We start from the raw sequence: 20,605 nt of genomic DNA, 5'->3' as shown, positions 1-20,605 counted from the left end.
GGAGCAGTAAGCTGATAAACACTCTTAAATGAGCTGGGCGTGGTGGCTCACTCCTGTAATCCCAGCACTTTGGGAAGCTGAGGTGGGGCGATCACAAGGTCAGGAGTTCAAGAACACTCTTAAATGGTGATTTTGAAGACTATCATACCCAGAGACTGAGCGTGGGCTAGCTTGAAAGTAAAAAATTGCTCTGGGCCACAGTTTTAACAGAATCCTCAAACATTCTAGATATGACCTCCAGGAACCCTTCCAGTGTCTCACAGTAAAAGCCAAGAAATCTTGTCATTTAGTAGGAGGAGGGGAAAAGTAACAATTGTGAACTATGAGTGTCCAGAGCATTCATCTTGATATCAAGACCTAATCTCCAGGGGCAAAGACTTTTCAGAATCTAATCCCACCTGGAGGAAGGATCGTTCTCTGACCCCAGTTCCCTCTAGTTTACATATTTTGCTTGTGGGTTTGAAGGAAAGCTAAGAAATTCTTATGAAGGCAATGATCCAGGGACACAGGCTCACTAGAAAACTGAGACCTAAGGATAAGATCACATAATTTCTCCTCCCCAATATCTTACCATCACAAAAAATAGGGCACCAGTATAACAGTGGATTACAATTTAAATTTCTAGAGTACATGAGTCTATGCAGAAGTTTGTAACAAAGCACATTTAATAAAAATAGACAGAGAAAAAGCAAAAAAAAAAAAAAAAAAAAAAAAATTGAAGGCTTTGACCAGCTACAGAAAATATTAAACACTGCCCAACTGCTGGCTAGCTAACATATGACCTCACACTAAGGATCTACTTACTTTAGTTCTTATTGCCATTATGTTTGACTTTCAATAAAACATTATAAGGCTGCTAAAGGCAAGAAAAACACAGCCTAAACAGACCAAGCAAGCAGGAGTACCAGATTCAGATGTGATGGGGGATTGGGGATTTAAAATAGGGTGATTAATAAGCTACGGGCTCCAAGGCAAAAATAGACAAGAAATAACAGAATAATGTAAGCAGAGAGATAGAAATGCTATGAATTAGTCAAAGAAAACTGCTAGAATTTTTTTAAAACCTTGTACCATAAATGAAGAAAACGTTTGAAGAGATCATCAGGAGACTAATGAATGGCTAATGAATGAACCAGTGAGCGTGAAGCTAGGTGAATAGAAACTTCCAATACTGAAAGAAAAAAAATGTTTAAAGACCAGAACACAACACCCCAAAACTGTGGGAAATTTTCAAAAGTTGTAACAAATTTCTAAGTGGTACATCAGAAAAGATAAAATGACAATGGAATCTAAGAAATATTTGAAGCAGCAATGGCTAAGAATTTTCCAAAATTAATTACAGAATCTGACTATAGATCTAAGAATCTTACAGAATAAGTAGGATAAATTCCAAAGACTACACCTAAAACTATATTCAAACTGCACAAAACCAAAAACAAAATGGGAATCTTCTAAGAAGTCAGGGGTAGAGGTCAGTGAAAACACTTACATGTAAAAAAAATTAAATAAATAAATAAATTACTTAAAAAACACAAGAATTACAATTGATTGCTTGTGAAAATGATTCAAGCAAGGAGAAACTGGAATAAAATCTTAAAATTGTTTAATTTTTTTTAAAAAATGGAATTGTATATCCAGTAAAATCATCCTTTTAATCTGAATAAATACTATCGCAGACCAAAAGAGGAAAGAAAGATTATTTATTGCCAGCAGGCATGCCCAGCAAAAAAATTAAAAGAAAAATAATTCAGGGAGAATAAAATCATATATATATATATATATATATATAAAAACTTGGATCTATTGGACGTGCATCAAGAGATTTTTCTTAACAGAGAAAAAGAAGAAACAAAAGGTCAAAGAAAAACTCTTACTTTTCATGTTCCTAGTTTTAAACAGTGTTAGTTTAAAGCAATAGTAGTAACACTGTACTGAGTCATTATAGTTTATGGTTAAGCAAAATGAATGACAGCAACCTCAAAAGGAATGAATAAAGGAATTGAGAATATTCTGTTTTAAGATGCCTGTCCTATATATAAAATAGTAGAGTGATATTTAAAGGTACAATTAGGTAGTTAAAAATGTATATTTCAAACTCTAAAATAATCACTAATTTATTTTAAAAGAAATGATAATTTATATACTAAGAGAGAAGAGAATATTAAATCACATATAATGCCCAATTAAAACTAGAAAAAAGGTAAAGAGAAGATAGAAGATTAAAAAAAAGCCACAGCTACAAATAGGTTAGGTCCAACTGTATTAATAATCGCTTTAAATGTGATTAAATACTTAAATTTAAAGACAGAAATCTTTGCAGTGAATATAACACCAAGATGCATATATATGTTCTGTGCAAGAAACTCATTTTAAAGGTAAAAAGTTACATAGGTTAAAAGTAAAAAGATTTAAAAACATAGCATATTTATAAAGAAAAAGCTGGATAATTTGTTACTTTCACAGAAAAATAAATAAAAAGAAAAAATTAAAAATAAAATAAAAAGAATGCCAGATTATTTACTTTCATACAAATCAGACTTTAGAAAAGTTTCAGCCATATAGAGGGTCATTACATTGCAATAAATAAATTATTTCTCTAGGAATACATAAGAATACTAAATGTGTATGAACCTAACACAGAGTTTCAAAATACGTGCAGGGGAAATAATAAACTGATATAACTAAAAGTAAAAACTTCCAAACCACTATTCTAGTTGAAACCTTCAATACCATTCTTTCAATAATTTATAGATAAACAAGGCAGAAAATAAGTAAGGATATAGTTGACATGAAGGTCAATATCAGATCTAATTAACATTCAGGAAATACTACCTCCAACAAAATCAGAATATACATTCTCCTCAAGCTAGCATGGAATATTCACCAAAGTTTGACATACTGGGCCATAAGGCTCACCTTCACATATTAAAGAAAAATACAAATCATACAAAGTACATTACCAGACCACAATTATATTAAACTAGAAAAATAGCTGGAAAAAATAGCTGAAAAATCTCCAAATATTTGAAAATTCTAAAAAACAGTTATAAATAACATATAGGTCATATAAGACTCAAAATACATTTTAAAAAACTGAACTAAGCAAAATGAAAATGCAATTTAAAATTTAACACTGTAATACTGCAAAATACAGTATTTGTAATACTGTAAAACAAAGTTTAGGAGAAATTGATAATATTAAATGTGTATGTAATAAAACAAGCAAGATCTAAAATCAATAATGCAAGCTTCTGTCTTTGAGAATTAAACAGGGTAAAGCAATTTAAACCTAAAGCAAGCAGAAGAAAAGAAACAATACAAACCAAAGCAAAATCCAATAAAATCAAAACAACAATTAGACACCACCTAACACAAGTCAGAATGGCTACTATTAAAACACCAAAAAAATTACAGATGCTAGCGAGGTTTCAGAGCAAAAGAAATGCTTGCACACTGTTGGTGGTAATGTAAATTAGTTTAACCACGGTGGTAGGCAGTGTGGCAATTCCTTAAAGAACTACAACAGACCTACCATTTAACCCAGGAATCTCTTTAGCGGGTATATACCCTAAGGAATAGAAATCATTCTACTAAAAAGACATATGTTATATGTTCATTGTAGCACTACTCACAATAGCAAAGATATGGAATCAACCTAAATGCCTATCGACTGTAGAATGGATACATAAAATATAGTAAATATACATCATGGAATAATAATACTATGCAGTGTAAAAAAAAGGGAACGTGCCCTTTGCAGAAATACAGATGGAGATAGAAGCCATTATCCTTAGCAAACCAACCCAGGAAGAGAAAACCAAATGCTACACGTTCTCACTTATAAGTGGGAGCTAAATAATGAGAACTCATGGATACAAAAAGAACAATGGACACTGGAGCCTATGTGAGTTTGGAGGGTGGGAGGAGGGAGAAGATCAGGAAAAAGTACTATCAGGTACCAGGCTTAGTACCTGGGTGATGAAATAATTTGTACAGCAACACCTCCTGTCATGAGTTTACCCATATAACAAACCTGTACGGGTAACCCTTGAATCTAAAATAAAAGTTTAAAAAACGGAACCAGGTATACAATAGAGAAAAACCAACAATATCAAGTTGTTTTTTCTAAAGATTAATAAATTGGTAAACCTATATAGGCTTAGCAAAACTAACTAAATAAATAAATAAAAGAAAAAAGAAAAGAAAGAGAGGAAGAGAAGACACAAATTACCAATATTGGAAATAAAACAGGGTATTTACTTCTGATCTCATTCATCAAAAGAATAATAAAGTAATACTGTGAATAAATTTTTTTGATACTAATCTGAAAATGTAGACAAAATGGCCCATTTTCTTGAATTGTGCAAACTACCAAACACATGCAAGGGAAAAAAAAAATCTGAATAGGCTGTATCTGTTTAAAAAATTGAATCAATTAATCACTTTCCAAACAAAGTGCCACACCCAGTTGCAGTCACTGGAAAAATAATGCCAGTTCACTACAATTTGTACTGGAAAATAAATGCAAAAATTCATGTTTTAACTCATGAGTCCAGCATTACTCTGATAGAAAACAAGATAAATCTATTGCAACCAATGAAAAGTACAGAGCAATACCTCTCAGGAATATAGACGTAAAAATCCTGAGTCAACTTCCTGCAAATTGTATACTACAATGTATAAGCATAATTATCCATCATGACCAATTGGAATTTATTCCAAGTATGCAAGGTTGGTTCATTATCTAAAATTCAATTATTATAATCAACATCATAAACAACAACAAAAAAACAAATCATATGATAGTATCAATTGGTACAGAAGTATTTTAAAAAGTTGAATCCCCATTCATGTTAAAATCCCCAAACAGACTGGAAATACAGAGGAATTTTCTAGAGTTGATTAAAAAAGGAAACACAGAAAAGCTGTAACTAACATTTTATTAATGTGAGAGTAACCAGATACACTTTTTCTAAGGTTATGAATAAGCCAAAGATGTTCTTGCACACTACTCCTATCCAACATTTTCTGGAAGTCCTACATAGAGTAATGGAAAAAAATAAATCTGTACAGATTGAAAAGAAAGAAATAAAGCTGCCTTTGTTTGAGGCAATATAATTGTCTATATAGAAAATCTCAAAAACTCAACAAGCCCTTCTAAAACTAATAAATGAATACCACAAACTTAGATGATACAAGGCTAATATTCAAATCAATTGTTTTTCTTTATTCCATCAATAAACAACTGAAATTTAAAATAAAATGAAACAAATTTACAATAGAACTTCTACCCTTCAGTGAAATAAGTATTACATATTAAAACATCACAGGATCTTTATTCAAAAAATTTCAAAACTTTATTGAAAGAAGCTAAAGATGTAAGTAAATGAAATCTGTCTCATTTATGGAATAAATACTCAAAGTATTTAGAAGTCAGTTTATCCAAATATAATTTATAGATATAGAATAATCCCAATGTTAATCCTGCAAAGTATTATCTACATGTTGACAAACAGACCCCAGCATTTGTAAAGAAAGGTCAAGACCTAGATAAGCCAATGCAATATGGAAAGTCAAACAAACTTCACAGACCCAAATTCAAAATACAGTTTCAGTGGTGTGGTAATCAAGGTAGTATGGTATTAGCAAAAGAATTGACACATAGATTACTGAAAACATTCATCCAGAAATAGACTTACACAAACGTAGTCAACTCATTTTTGACAGAGGAAAAAGGACAGTCTTTGCAACAAATGTGCTGGAACTTAAAAAAAAAAAAAAGTAAAAAAAACCTTATATCTTTCACAAAAATTAATAGATGCTTAATAGATGTAAGCATAAACTGCAAAATTAAAACCCCTAGAAGAAAACAGAGAAAAAAAAATAGGTGACCTTGATTTTATGATGAAACATTTAGATACAATACTAGAACAATAACAAATAAATTAAAACTTCTCTATGAGAGGCACTATTAAGAGAATGAAAAGATAAGGCAAAGGCAGAGAAAAATATTTGCAAGATATCTATCTGATAAAGGATTTGTTTCTGAATTTTACAAGAACAATAAGAACACAAATCTTTTTTTTCAAATAGGCAAAATTCTGCACAATCAACTCACCAAACAAGAAATACAGATTGCAAATAGACACATAAAAGGGTGTTCACATATTTTTCATAAGAAAATTGCAAATTAAACCAACCATGATATATGTTTACACACCTATTAAGATGGCCAATAATCCTGCACGATCTGCACATGCACCCCAAAACTTAAAGTATAATAATAAAAGGAAAGAAAAGAAAATCCCACTTTTTGAGGAAAAATTCAAGCCTGCTCCAGAAATTTGCATAAGTAATGAGGAGCTGAATGTTAATCAACAAGAAAAGGTGAAAAAAGTCTCCAGGGCATGTCAGAGGTCTTCATGGCAGCCCCTCCCATCACTGGTCCAGAGGCCTAGGAGGAAAGAATGGTTTTGTGGGCCAGGCCCAGTGTTCCTGTGCTGTATGCCACTCCAGCTGTGACTAAAGAGGGCCAAGGTACAGCTCAGGCCATGGCTTCATTGGGTGCAAGCCCTTAGCCTTGGCAGCTTCCACGTGGTATTGAGCCTGCAGGTGCAAAGAAGTCAAGAATCGAGGTTTCGGGACCTCCATCTAGATTTCAGAAGATATTTGGAAATGCCTGGAGGTCCAGGCAGAATTTTGTTTCAGGGGTGGGACTCTCATGGTCAGTGTGGAAGGAAAATGTGGGGTTAGAGCTCCCACACAGAGTCTCTACTGGGGTACTGCCTAGTGGAGTTGTGAGAAAAGGGCCATTGTCCTCCAGATCTCAGAATGGTAGATCCACTGACAGCTTGCACCATGCACCTAGAAAAGCCACAGACAGTCAATGACAGCCCATGAAAGCAGTCAAGAGGGGATCTATGCCCTGCAAAGCCACATGGGTGGGGCTGCCCAAGACCATGAGAACCCATTTCTTGCATAAGCATAACCTGGATTAAGACATGGAGTTAAAGGAAATTATTTTGGAGCTTTAAGATTTGACTGCCCCACTAGATTTCAAACTTTCATGGGGCCTGTAGCCCCTTTGTTTTAGCCAATTTCTCCCATTTGGAATGACTGTATTTACCCAATACCTGAACCACCATTGTATTCAGGAAATAACTAACTTATTTTTGATTTTACAGGCTCATAAGCAGAAGGGACTTGCCTTGTCTCAGATGAAACTTTGGACTTTAGACTGTGGACTTTTGAGTTAATGCTGAAATGAGTTAAGACTTTGGGGGACTGTTGGGAAGGCATGATTGGTTTTGAAATGTGAGGACATGAGATTTGGGAGGGAACAGGGGCAGAATGATATGATTTGGCTCTGTGTCCCCACCCAAATCTCACCTTGAATTCCTATGTGTTGTGGGAGGGACTTGGTGGGAGGTAACTGAATCATGGGGGCAGGTCTTCCCATGCTGTCCTTGTGATAGTGAGTAAGTGTCAAGAGATCTGATTATTTTAAAAAGGGGAGTTTCCCTGCACAAGCTCTCTTCTCTTGTCTGCCGCCATGTGAGATGTGCCTTTCAACTTCCCTTTGATTGTGAGGTCTCCCCAGCCATGTGGAACTGTAAGTCCAATAAACCTCTTTCTTTTGGGAAAAGAAAAAAAAGGCTGAAATCCAAAGATGTGCAACAACAGAAATTACCATTCATTGTTGTTGGGAATGCAGAATAATACAACTACTTTGGAAGAAATTTCGATGCTTTCTTATAAATCTAAATAAATTTTACTATAAGAGCCAGCAATCGTACTCCTAGGTGAATGTCAAACTGCTTGGAAAACTTTGTCTATACAAAAACCTAAATGCAAATGTGTATTTAAAAAACTGGAAGCAACCACGATGTTATTTGATTGGTGGCTGGATTAAAAAGCACTCTGGTACAAATGTACAATGGAATATTATTTACCAATAAAAATAAATCAAGCCAAAATATATATGAATGAATTTTAAATGCATATTGCAGAGTGAAAGAAACCATACGAACAGGCTACATAAGACTTCTACACGAAACCAGGCAAGTGTCAAAATCCACTGAACTTTACAGAGCAGAGTGAACCCTAATATATGCAACTAAGTAAAATCATTTGGGAGGTGGAGGCTCTCAATTTGGAATGAAGAATATTATGAATTATGAAAACACTTTAACCATATTACAATGTATGAAACAAGTTCGCTGAAGAGCGCTGAGGCAAAAGGTACTGGCCTGCGTAACTCTGGAAATGAGTGGATTCCTTAACAAAGATAAAAGAGGTTGTATAGAACACTTACTCTGTTGATGAATCCCTTCTCATGGGGGTATGGGTTAAAAATTCTGACTCTGCTATGCATGTATACTTGAATTTATCAATTATGTAAATTAGTGTTGTATGATGGGAGCCTGGGTTCTCACTAAGTGAGCGGTTACAGATAAGAAAGGAAAGGAGTCTAGAATATCCATGTGGTTCTGCATTACAGTTGGAGAGATCAATATGAGTTTACATTTAGTTTATTATAAAGATGTTTACATATAAAATATGTATAGTTATGTGCATATACATAGATATTCATATATTTTCTTGCTCAATATTCTGAGAAGTTTTAGAAGCAACAACTCTCCAACAGCACTGAGCACTCCTAACCCCCAGATCTTATTTTCTAATATTATTTACCAATAAAAGGAAACAGAGTTTTTAGCAAAATGGCTGATTCTAAGAAACTGGGTCAGGAAATATACAAGGTGAGCCTGGAGCCTGAAAGGAATGTGTCAAGTGCACGAACTAAATAAGTCAAAGCAAAACAAACCAAAAATCCCAACTATGAAGGGAGTATACCAAGGGTATGCAGGAATCAGCCAAAAGATGTCCCAGTGACAAAAGCTGGAAAAATCTTAGCAAAGGGTAATATAATATTGACACTAATTAAAAAAATAATTTTCCATGAACCCACATTGATAACAGATAATTGAATAAATGAAAAATATAGTGTCGAAAGGACAAATCTCACCTGCAGAAGGGTCACTAATAATTTATGTAAATACACTGCTTTAAGGAGGTAAAACGTGACTCTCCACTCCGTAAGTATGGGTTGTGCTTAATAACACATTTGCAAAGAGTACAGTATACAAACAGAGAGGAAGGAAGAGCAACTTCATAGTAGAGTAATTTGGCAATACTATCTCAGGTGATCAAGTCAACTTCAACAGTGATAACTTACGTCCACAGTATGTACCTGTGATATGTGTGAGGCTATGGCCCCTTACCTCTGTCATCCTCCTCCCGAAAACCCAGTCTCATCATGAGAAAAATTAGATAAATACTAATCAAGGACATTCTTTAATATATTTGCCCAATATTCCTCAAACTGTCACAATCATCAAAAACAAGGACAATGTGAGAAAACGTGTGAGCCAGGAGACTAAGGAGATGTGACTACTAAATATAATGGGGTATTTCTAATACAGAAAAAGGATATTACATAAAACTAAGAAAATCGGAATAAAGTATGGATTTTTGTTAATAATAACTATTGGTTAATTAATCATGGGAAATGCCACGATTAACAATGTAAGATGTTAATAGTGGGGAAAAGTGAGGGTGAGGTGTATGGGAACTCTGTACTATCTTCTAAATTTTTCTGTAATTATAAAACTGCTCTAAAAATGTAGTTGATTAAAAATATGGTGGACCTAAAACTATAAAATTATGAATTATCAATGAGATATGATCAACATACTAAGTATATTAACATGAGAAAATGAATTATTAACAAATATACTGGGGTAGTTAAGAGCACAGATGTGAAAGATCAACTGCCTGCTTGTGTTTTAAATATTGCTTTATGAAGCTGGCTATGTTCCTTAGTCACTTTATACCTATTTCCTCCACTCTTAAGTGAGCTTTATCGTAATAAATGTCTTCACGTTAAAGAACTAAAATGTAAGAGATACTTAAAATCTTAATGAAAAACAGTAAACCTCAAAAGTGCTGCTTATACCCTTCACCAAGCTTCCCCTAAGGATAGATCTTACATAGCCAGGGTTCAATTATGGAAACTTGGAGATCAACATTAATACACCATTATTAATTAACCCACAACTAATATGAATGTCACCAGTTTCCTACTATTGTCCTTTTCTGGTTGTCAACATTGCATTTCGCTATTGCGTCAATTTTGTTTCCTGTAATCCGTGATAATACATCAATCTTTTCTGTTTTTCTTTTTTTATCATTCTGACACTTTTGAAGACTAGTGGCTAGTTACTTTGTAGAATGCTTCTTAATTAGGATTTTTTGATGTCTTCCCATGACTAGATTGAGTGTACATTTTTTATAAGAATAAAAAAAAGTAACGTAGTGCTCTACTCAGCCCATTACATCAAGAACAAAAAGGTGCCTATCCTATTGGTGATGTTAATTTTGATCACCCAGTAAATGTGTTGTCTGCCAGGTTTCCCCAATATAATGTTACTATTTTTCTCTTATAATTAATAATTATCTTATGGGAAGATTCTTGGGGACTCTAATACTATCCAGTTTCTTCTTGTATTTACTACCTATTGATAATTCTTACCCCCAATGCTCATTTATACTAATGGTTACCTAAAGATGTTTTTCTATTTCTATTATTTCTTCCACATTTATTAATCCAAATTCTACTATAAAAACCTGTCCATTTCTCTAATTTATTATAAATTCAAATATTTATTATTATCAGCTCTCCTTAGCATAAAGACACTTGCTATGTACATCTCCCTGTTTGCTGTCATTGTCACTGGTTACTGTCAGGTCACATGAGATATTTAGAAGAAAATGTAATGATGCACACACCAGAAAAAGGAAAATTTGACATGAAATTAGTATCAAATTAGCTAAATTTGAGAACCATGGGACATTCGCAAGTTAGCTAACTTTATGTTCATTACAGCAGTTGCTATTTATTACTTATTCAGTTAATATTTGTTGATGGCCTATTGTGAGTCAGACATTGTGATGATTCTGAGGACACAAGCTTAGGGTCAAGCAGCTTGCAGCCTCTTGTGGAAGACAGATATACATATGTTTTCCACATATAAATAAATATGTCACATAAATATGAAATTGTAATACAGCACATATCTAAAACAGCATGTAAGTACTTTACATACTGGAGATAAGATATACATAACGTTTCTAAGATAGAGGTGTAACCTAATCAAGACTACTAGAGACATTTTCACTGAAGTAAAAACAATCAAAATAAAATATGAATAATGAGTAAGTCTTAATTGGGTTTGAACATTAAAAAAAAATCAGGACACAAATCACATAAAAAAGGCCCTGTGCATGCAATATGATTTAACACTTTCTAGTTAAGAAGTAATAGAAAAATATCTTATTATATGTAATTTTATATTATGTAAATTTTTTTATGGAAACCAAAACAAGGTAAGTAAAACATTCTAGAGAAAATGTTTCAGAGATTAACTGGAAGACCTTAAAATACACAATAACTCTGTACTTAGAATAAAGAATAAAAACTAATTTCTGATTAAAAACTGGTTAGCTGAAAATATTTTTCAACAATATGAAGCATGTGTACATGGTAATGTCTACCTTTAACAACATAAGAAAATGTCTCTTACCCATTCTCATAATGGTAAATTATGCCAATGTGGTAAAACACAAAAGGCAAATGTGTGTGTGTGTGTGTGTGTGTGTGTGTGTGTGTACATATATATATGAAATATATTTGGAATGTTGGATTGACATAAATATTAGTTTAATAGCTGATATGATGGCATAACTGTCTTCTAGTATCTCCTCTTCCAACAATACCTGCCTCTCAGAGGAAGTGAAAAACTGAGGACTAATAAGGAGTTCTGCAGAAAGGTGATTAGAATTAAAACCCGTGTTTACTATCAACAGCCTTCCCACTTACAATAGATAATAATTAACATAATTTATTTTGCCTGTTCAATAATTGATATAATTAAAGTGATATAAAAAAGGAATGAAAGACAAAGTTTTATAATATGCATAGGTTTAAAAAGAACAAATTTAAAGACATTATATTTTCTAATAGATGTCTCTAAATAATATCAGTTATTGTTTCATAACTTACAGACACTTCCTTTTCAATAACATTATCATTATTTTGAAACTATGACAAAAACATTCTAAAATGTGTAAATCAAGGTAGAACGAAAAAGAATAGCTGAAAGATTTTCAAAGTCAAGAAAAACAAAGGGAAACTTGCTTTGACATATTTTAAAACATGTTATAAATTCACGTAAATGAAGGTTGAATTTTATACAAAACAATGAAGAATTCAGTCAGTTAAAAAAGAAGTATCACTGAGGGAACTCCTTAAGCTAACAAACTATTTGTAGAAAATTGTTGGTTTCATAAATTGTTCAAAAAATAAGAATTAGTTAAAAACTGCTAAGAAAAAAGGAAAACGATTTGAACCCATAAACAAGGATAACCCCCACCCACCACTGCACAAGCATAAAACACATAGAAAACATGAAGGAAAAATTTGTCCGATCTCAGGATCAAGATAGATCCGATATCCTTCAAACTATCAAAATAAGCCACAAAAATCTACAATATAGTTTACTTTTCTTTCAATTTTGTACAATATTTAAAACAAATAAAACAAAAATATAAATAACAAATCAACAAAAATTTTATATAGATATAGCAAATAATGTTAATACTCTAGGGAATTCTGAAAAACAATTTACTCTGATTTTCCTATGGGAAAGTTTATGATCAAAAAATCCACAAGTGAAGAACTGTAATTGCCAATAGCATATGACAAAAATTTCCAAATTACCATTGATCAAAACACATTATAGTATACATGGAATGACATTCATTGTTGTGAGATACATGATAGCACAGATTAAATGACACTTTTATCTTGCCAAACAGAGAAAATGCTTTAGAAACTAACATCCAGTATTCATCAGGGTATAATAAAATGTCCGGTTTCACAGCCCCAAAATAGCAAAGCACTATAACCCGTCTGCAGTACTGTTTTACAATATTTATCAAGTTATCTTCTTAAATACAGATTCTTTAATAGATGAACTCTAGGCATTGAAAGGAAGAAAACAATTAAGATCTAAGTAATTACTTATAAAAGAGAATGCTCAATTCAGTGCTATTTTGATAGCAAAATATAAGAAATAACGAGAAAATAACATAGTAACGGTATAGTATAGAATATGTAGAAAAATATTTAATAAAGTAAAGTCTATTTAAATCCAAATTTGATGTATGTATACAAATTAATATTAAAGTGATATTTGAAAATGCAAATATTCACGAATAATGAGAAAATTGTTCAAAAATTTAAAATGTTGAAAAATACCATAAACACGAAATTTATAAAAAGAAAATATTTTCATTAATGGATGCTCTAATGCCTTTGATATTATCATGTGAAACAGTGTTTTATGAAACAAAATACTGATTATGGCACAACACTAAAATCCAATCCAATCCAATAATATGTTATATAATCTAAATTATGGAATGTATATGTACATATATAAATATATGTATACAACATATTTTATATATGTTGCTATCTTGTAGCTTCTTTTAATAGTGAAGGTAAAGTTGATAAAGTTTCCTTTTTGTGTTTTTACGTGTTTTCTAAATTTGCTATGTATTTTTCTAATTTTCTTATAATAATTATTTCATAATCGTAAAAATTAAACAGCATCTTTTAATAGAGCGATTTAATCTTATTTCCTTGAATTGTATTCACCAAGTGTAAGAAGAAAAAGACAACTAGAAAGACAAAGTTCACATCTTTACTTTCTTTTTCCCCATAATCTTCAAATATTTTGATATGATTCTTTGGTGTTTGCTAAAGCAGTTCTGGACAGAAAAGTAAAATAGTACCTCAAATCCTTGAAATAACAACACTCCTGCTGCCTCCATGAACTGCCTGAGACCTCTGATTTCCCTGCAGAAGTAAGGGAAAATGTGCTTAGTTCAATTTTACTTAAAAATAATCCATTGAGATCCCAACTTTTAAAAGTATATAAAGAAATCTTGACTTCCAGTATCTGTCTGAATACTGCCTAAAACTGAAGACTCATATTTGTCCAGTATCGAGGACATGCATTTTCACCCAGTGTGAAACTTCTAATGAAGAGTGTGCAAGATTATAGAGAACTTTAGCACCCTATCCAGAACAGCATGTACAAGTGAGCCGTGTTATTATGCAACAATTACAGTTTAATAATCTTTACACATATTTCCATGTTTATCTTACATTTCTTAAAAAATCCAATATCTCAAAAATTAATATGAAATCATTGCATTATCTTTACAGGCAATAAAACCTATCACCCATTGTGAATATTGTTTTATTCCATTCCAAAGAATCTTCAAGTGAATATGAGCTACATACAAAGAAATAATTATATATATAAATATATGAGAGAGAGAGAGAGAGGAACTCTTCCAGGTAAACTAAAATTAAACTTTCTAAAAAACACAAAATTAAAAACTCAATAACCTTCAAATTAATTTCATTTTATCCAACTTTATTACATTTTATATAAATAGCGATAAAAATTTATACTTATCATAAAGTGAAAACTCTCCTCTAAAAGCACTTTATGAACTATATAATTTTAAACCAAGAAAAAATAATATAGCATGCTACAGCACACTCATAGAATAACATTATATGTATATAAATATTAATCTAATTTTATTGACAAAAAAGTTGAGGTTTACTATAGATTTTTGATAAGGCTTTTGCTATTATAAAGTAATAATTAAAGTTTTATGGTCTATATATAGTGGAAAAATGAAATTTTTACGGCTTTTTCAGTGTTTCTATAAAAGTCTCAGTTTCTTGAGTAATGGGAATGTATACAGTATAAAGAAAGATAGCACTTGCTTTCACTTCCCTTAGAAACATTTTTTTTTCACATGTAATGAGAATTAGATCTGCACCTAATGGGCAAGCTAATTGTTTCCATTCAGAAAGCTTTCTCTTATCTCTTTAAGAGCCCAAAGTTTACATTCCCAAATAGGCAACTAGGTTAGAGCATTGTTTTTCTATCAAAGAAATTTCTCTCAGAAGGGAAGGGGAGAAAATAATATCTTTCCCATTTATAAATGGAGGAAATTAGTATTTTCCCAGTCCTTGCCTATAGAGCGAGCCCGCAATGTCTGTAGAATACTTTTTCCATTTGGCTTTTAATAACATTATTGCTCAGGGTTATTGGGTATGGGTGGACAGGCATTGCCATGCTACTTCAGAGGATTGTTGATTGGACTGTGAGTATAATAAAGCTCTTTGATCACGTTTATGTGCTTGATATATACGGTGCAAGTGGTGTAATATTTTGGACTTTTCACAGTTTCTGGCATATATTTAAATATTGTTTTCCATTTTTCCTAAATAGAGTCATTTGTTAATAGGGAGGCATGAATATAAAATGATCGATTTGCAGTCTTGTCTTTGGATACTCTTTAAAGTTATTTTTCTGCAAATAGTAACCTTTCAAGTTGTGCTCAAACACAGTTTTATGACATAGCCCCAAAAGATAAAAATTTATCATGGATATAGGGGCGATTTTTTCTTTATTCTTTTTTTTTGAGACTGAGCCTTGCTCTGTCACCCAGGCTGGAGCGCAATGGCATGGTCTCAGCTCACTGTCACCTCCACCTCCTGGGTTCGAGCGATTCTCCTTCCTCAGCCTCCCGAGTAGCTAGGATTACAGGCACGTGCCACCACGACCAGCTAATTTCTTTTGTATTTTTAGTAGAGATGGGGTTTCACCATGTTGGCTAGGCTGGTCTCAAACTCCTGACCTTGTGATCCACCCGCCTTGACCTCCCAAAGTCTGGGTTTACAGGCGAGAGCCACTGCGCCTGACTAGTGGTGATTTGTTAATTACAACAGCATAAAAACAGCAGCTCCATTTGCAAGTTGTAGCCTAGAGAATCTATCTCACAATTATTACACCCCTTTTGTTATTAACAGGAAGCAAAACCAATTAGTAATATTATGCTAACATTTCTCAAATGTTCTGAATTACTTTTCAGAGGACTCTAATATCAAAACAGCTATTATTTACTTTGAAAGTAAAGCAGGATGGGAAATCCATCAAGGCCAAGAAAGAATTTTTTTAAACTAGAAATGTTAAAATGAAATGCCTGATTTGAAAACAGCTGTAATCATGCAATAAATTTAGTCTTCTGTAATATAAAAAGGTTACATTCAGTGTTTACTGTGAATATTAATAAAATAAGGTACAGTACTATGATTCTGATTACTTTAAAAACCTGAATGTTGATAAGATTAGTTCAGATTATACAGTTAATATTCTACAAATTAATATCTCAAAATTATAAATATCAGTTAACACTTGAAATGTACTTAAATAACCTAAAATCAAAGTTCTATTTTTATTTACATTTTAAAACTGTATTTCTAGCTTCTATATTTCATATTCCATAGTGTCATAATAAATGCAAGTCACAATCACATCTAAAGCAATCAATGATCCTAGACAGTATTACAAGGTAACAGTGTAAATCTAGTACTAATATATCCACTTGCATATTTTTATTTAGTACTCAGTAAATTGTGAATCATTATAACCTTTTTTTCCATATTCTTATGAACATAAAACTAAATTCTAAAATTAAGAACTCATATTTAATATCCTTTTAAGTATGCTTTACAAAATAAACTTTGAGAACTAGAACACTTTTCACGACCAAAAGAAATGTTAGCAGAAAACAGATCAAAATGGTAAGATACTTTCATTTTCATATAGACTTATTTATCCCTGCCATAAATATTTTAATGTATATACTTAGTAACTTTGATTTACAATCTACACAATGATAAATAAGTTGTGTATTATAACTTCTTTGTATGTGCATACAACTTACAAAAGACTTATTTTCAAGGATAAAATTAGGAAACTAATTAATAAGATATTTCTAAATTTTTAAAAGATTTTCCTTTTTTCTTTTCTCACCTTTCATTGTCTCATCTACCTTCCCTAAATAGATTTTTGTTCCTATCACTTCCCTGACATCTTTCTTAATACCTAATCTCCATGTTGCCAAATTCAGTGACCATTACAATAACCTCACCTCAGTAGATCATTCAGGAGTGATTGATATAACAGAGCTTTCTCAAAATACTTTATCTTCTTGGCTTCTGTTCCACGTCTTTCTTCTGATTTTTATTCCTCATCACTAGTCAAACTTAAGAAATTGTGTTCAACCTTGTTCAACTGTAGTGTGTCTCATCTTCTTCACTCAGTCTCTAAATGTGGGAATGCCCCAAGATTCTGTCCTGGAATGGCTTCCCTTCCTAACCTGCACAATCTTTTTAGAACTCACATTCTAAATATTAATCTGCATACTGATTAATTTTATATTTTTATGTCTCCAATTTTAACCTCATCTGTGTCTTCTAGGTTTAAATATAACTATGATCTGAACTTTGTGTCTGGCAAAAATGTATGTTGAAATTTAATTTTCATTATGGTGGTTTTAAGAGATGGAGACTTTAGAATGTAATTAGATTACAAGGGCATTACCCTTATGAATGGGATTAGTGCCCTTATAAAAGTAGTTGAAGTGAGCTGACTTGTTCCTTCTGCCATGTGAAGGCACAGCATGAAAGTACTATCTGGGCGAAATGGGCCTTCGCCAGACATTGAATCTTATGGTGCTTGATCTTAGTCGTCACAGCACCCAGAACTGTGAGCAATACATTTCTATTGTTTATAAATTACCACAGTCCAAGGCATTTTGTCATAGCAGCTAACAAACTAAGGCAAATATTCAAATGCTGTGCATCTAAGTAAACAGATGTCTCTGCAAATCTGCTCTTCTCAGTCTTCCATTTCTCATTAATTTGTACTGTGACTCCTTTGCAGTTAGAATAAAATTAGCGGCTGCTTAATTCTTCCATTCTCCTCCCTTTTTCATGTACTCCGTTACAGATCCTGCAAACTCTACATCTACAACTTAACCAAATTCTGTATTTCTCCACATTTTGTGACTCTCTAGCCCCAGTGATTCTCCTTTCTTTCCTGTAACAGCACAATAACCTCCTAAGTGGCGTCTCTGCTTTTATTCTTCCCAAATACTTTCTGCATGAAGCAAATAAAGTAAGCTGTTAAAATATATATTGGATTTGTCAACCACATGTTTGAAAATTTTTGGTAGCTTATCACTCATTTGAAATAAAACCCAATCCCTTTGTCATGGAATACAACGGCTGGCATGACTGGGCTTTTAGCAGCATCTCTCACAACAGGCATTATCACTTACTCCTTCACACACTGTCATGCATCCACTATGTTTTTCTTTTCCATTTGAGAAATGTGTTAAACTCATTCTTATGTTGGAGCTTTCACACTGTTTCTTCTTCTTAGGAATCTTTTCTATGATTTGTCCACAAACTGATTCATTCATCATTAAATCTTAAGTTTCATATTCTTGTCTCAATGTGAACTTCCTTTAAAATCCAATATCTAAAATACAATACCCATCCTAGATCTCAAACACTTTATATCATTCTCTTTTTTCTCTATTAGCCAAAAACATATTGAAATTTTCTTGAATACTTATTTACTTTCTCTTATCCACTGTAATGTCTGCTCCAGGAAAGCAGGGGCCATTTCATGTCTGTCCTGGGCTGTATCAACAGCATGTGAACATAGTAGGATCCCAAAAACCTTTGTTGAATTCACAGACATAGTGCCTGAATTTTCAGAGCAGAGATATGTAATTTAAAATAACTACCATGATTTTTATTTTAAAATAAATACTTGTGTAATAATTGGCAAGATAAAAGTTCCAGTGAAAAGTCAACGGATTATCAATAAAATTTAGAGAAAAAAATGAACTGTTTCTTGTAAGATGGAAAACTATATCTCTGTTTCTGTGGCAACATCTTTAATTGCTGTGCAGCTTTAATATTAAAAATCAAAATCCTTAAATCATTCAGAATAAAATAAATGTATGACCAGTCTCAATTTTCCCCTTCATTCTTTTTTTTAATGATTTTCTTCTCAGCTACATTCCCTCTCATTACACCTTGTTCTTATTTTTATTTGTTTATTGACCAATTGCTCAACTTAGTAAATTCTATTAAGGATATTAGCATATACTGTGGTTTACCACTGTTGATATAGAATGAAGCACAAAGGCTACATATAAAAATTGCTCAACAAATGATTAGTGAATAAGTGAATTAAAAATATGATTGTAGGCCTGAAATACTTAGTACTCCATTATCAGTTATCATTGCCATCTTAATTTTACAAGGTTAGCACCAATCCCATAAATTTTTAACTGAGTAGAAGTGATTTCTCCTTTCATTGAACATGTAAGATTTTTGTGTCTTTTTTTTGAAACACCTATAATATTATACATATTTTTGTAAATATATAGCAAAACATGTTATTTCTTTAGTGACAAGAATTCACATCTATCATGGGACCTTATATTGGCATTCGCTTTTTAAAACAACTAGCAAAGTGAGTTCAAGTATGGCAGAAGTAGTTTAAACAAAGAATGAGTAAATGATTAGGTCAAATCATTCAATTTGTGAATGCTACAAAGTGTTACTTAGAGGACTTCTGGCTTTTATTTGCTGCCTGTCAAGTGGCCACACTTCTGTCAACAGTGAGTTAAAGTGCATTGATAAATCAAGATGTTAAGCCTGTTATCAAATATCAGTCTTCCCAATATAGAACCCCTTAATGTAGTACTATAAAAGAGAAAATGAAGAACATATGCATTTGCTTTTCTTTTTCTTAGGAAATATCTCATGAAACAAATCACTCTTCAACTGCCAATGAGAACTGTACAGCAATAGTACCTTATCATGAACAGATGTCATTTAATTTGGTAAGATTCCCAGCCTTTGGCTGGGAGAAGTAGGGTGCCTTTTGCTTAGCCAAGGCTTCTCTTCCATCCTGTCAGCATTAATTCACTGATATGGGCATTCTATGCATAAACTGAAATAATATTTTCTAAAAATATTCCAGAGGAGAGATGGAGAAGAACTCCTCAAGGTCAAAGGTACAAGGTTTCAGTTAAAAGGAGCAGTAAGTTTTAGTGTCTGTTGCACAGAAAGGTGACCATAGTTAATAATAATGCATTGTATATTTCAAAATTGCTAAAAGATTTTTAAATGTTCTCACCAAAAAATAATAAGTACTTGAAGTTACAGATATGTTAATTAGCCTGTTAGTCATTTCACAGTGTAAACATATATTCAAAACATCACATTGTACCCCATAAATTTAAAAACAAAACAAAACAAAAAGATTAATCCAGTTGGTAAAGGAATCAGGCAGTACTTTGACCTAGTTAAACAAAAGGAATCTTTTTTGTAAAATAAATTATAAAGGGTCCCATTTCTCATTAACTGAAAATAGAATTAATTGAATTGGCTTAGGTGAAGTCTAAATCATGGAAGTAAATGAAAATAAGAGTGAAGATAATTTAGAAACAAAATTATCAATAAAACAAGTTGGTGTTTAATTTTCCTCCAATACTACTGAGTTCCTTCACACAAGGTGTTTGG

The sequence above is a fragment of the Aotus nancymaae genome, unplaced genomic scaffold (genome assembly GCF_030222135.1).
Source record: "Aotus nancymaae isolate 86718 unplaced genomic scaffold, 86718_ANA_hifiasm-v0.15.2.pri h1tg000108l, whole genome shotgun sequence".
NCBI classification, from domain to species: Eukaryota; Metazoa; Chordata; class Mammalia; order Primates; family Aotidae; genus Aotus; species Aotus nancymaae.
This window is presented reverse-complemented; position numbering follows the sequence as displayed.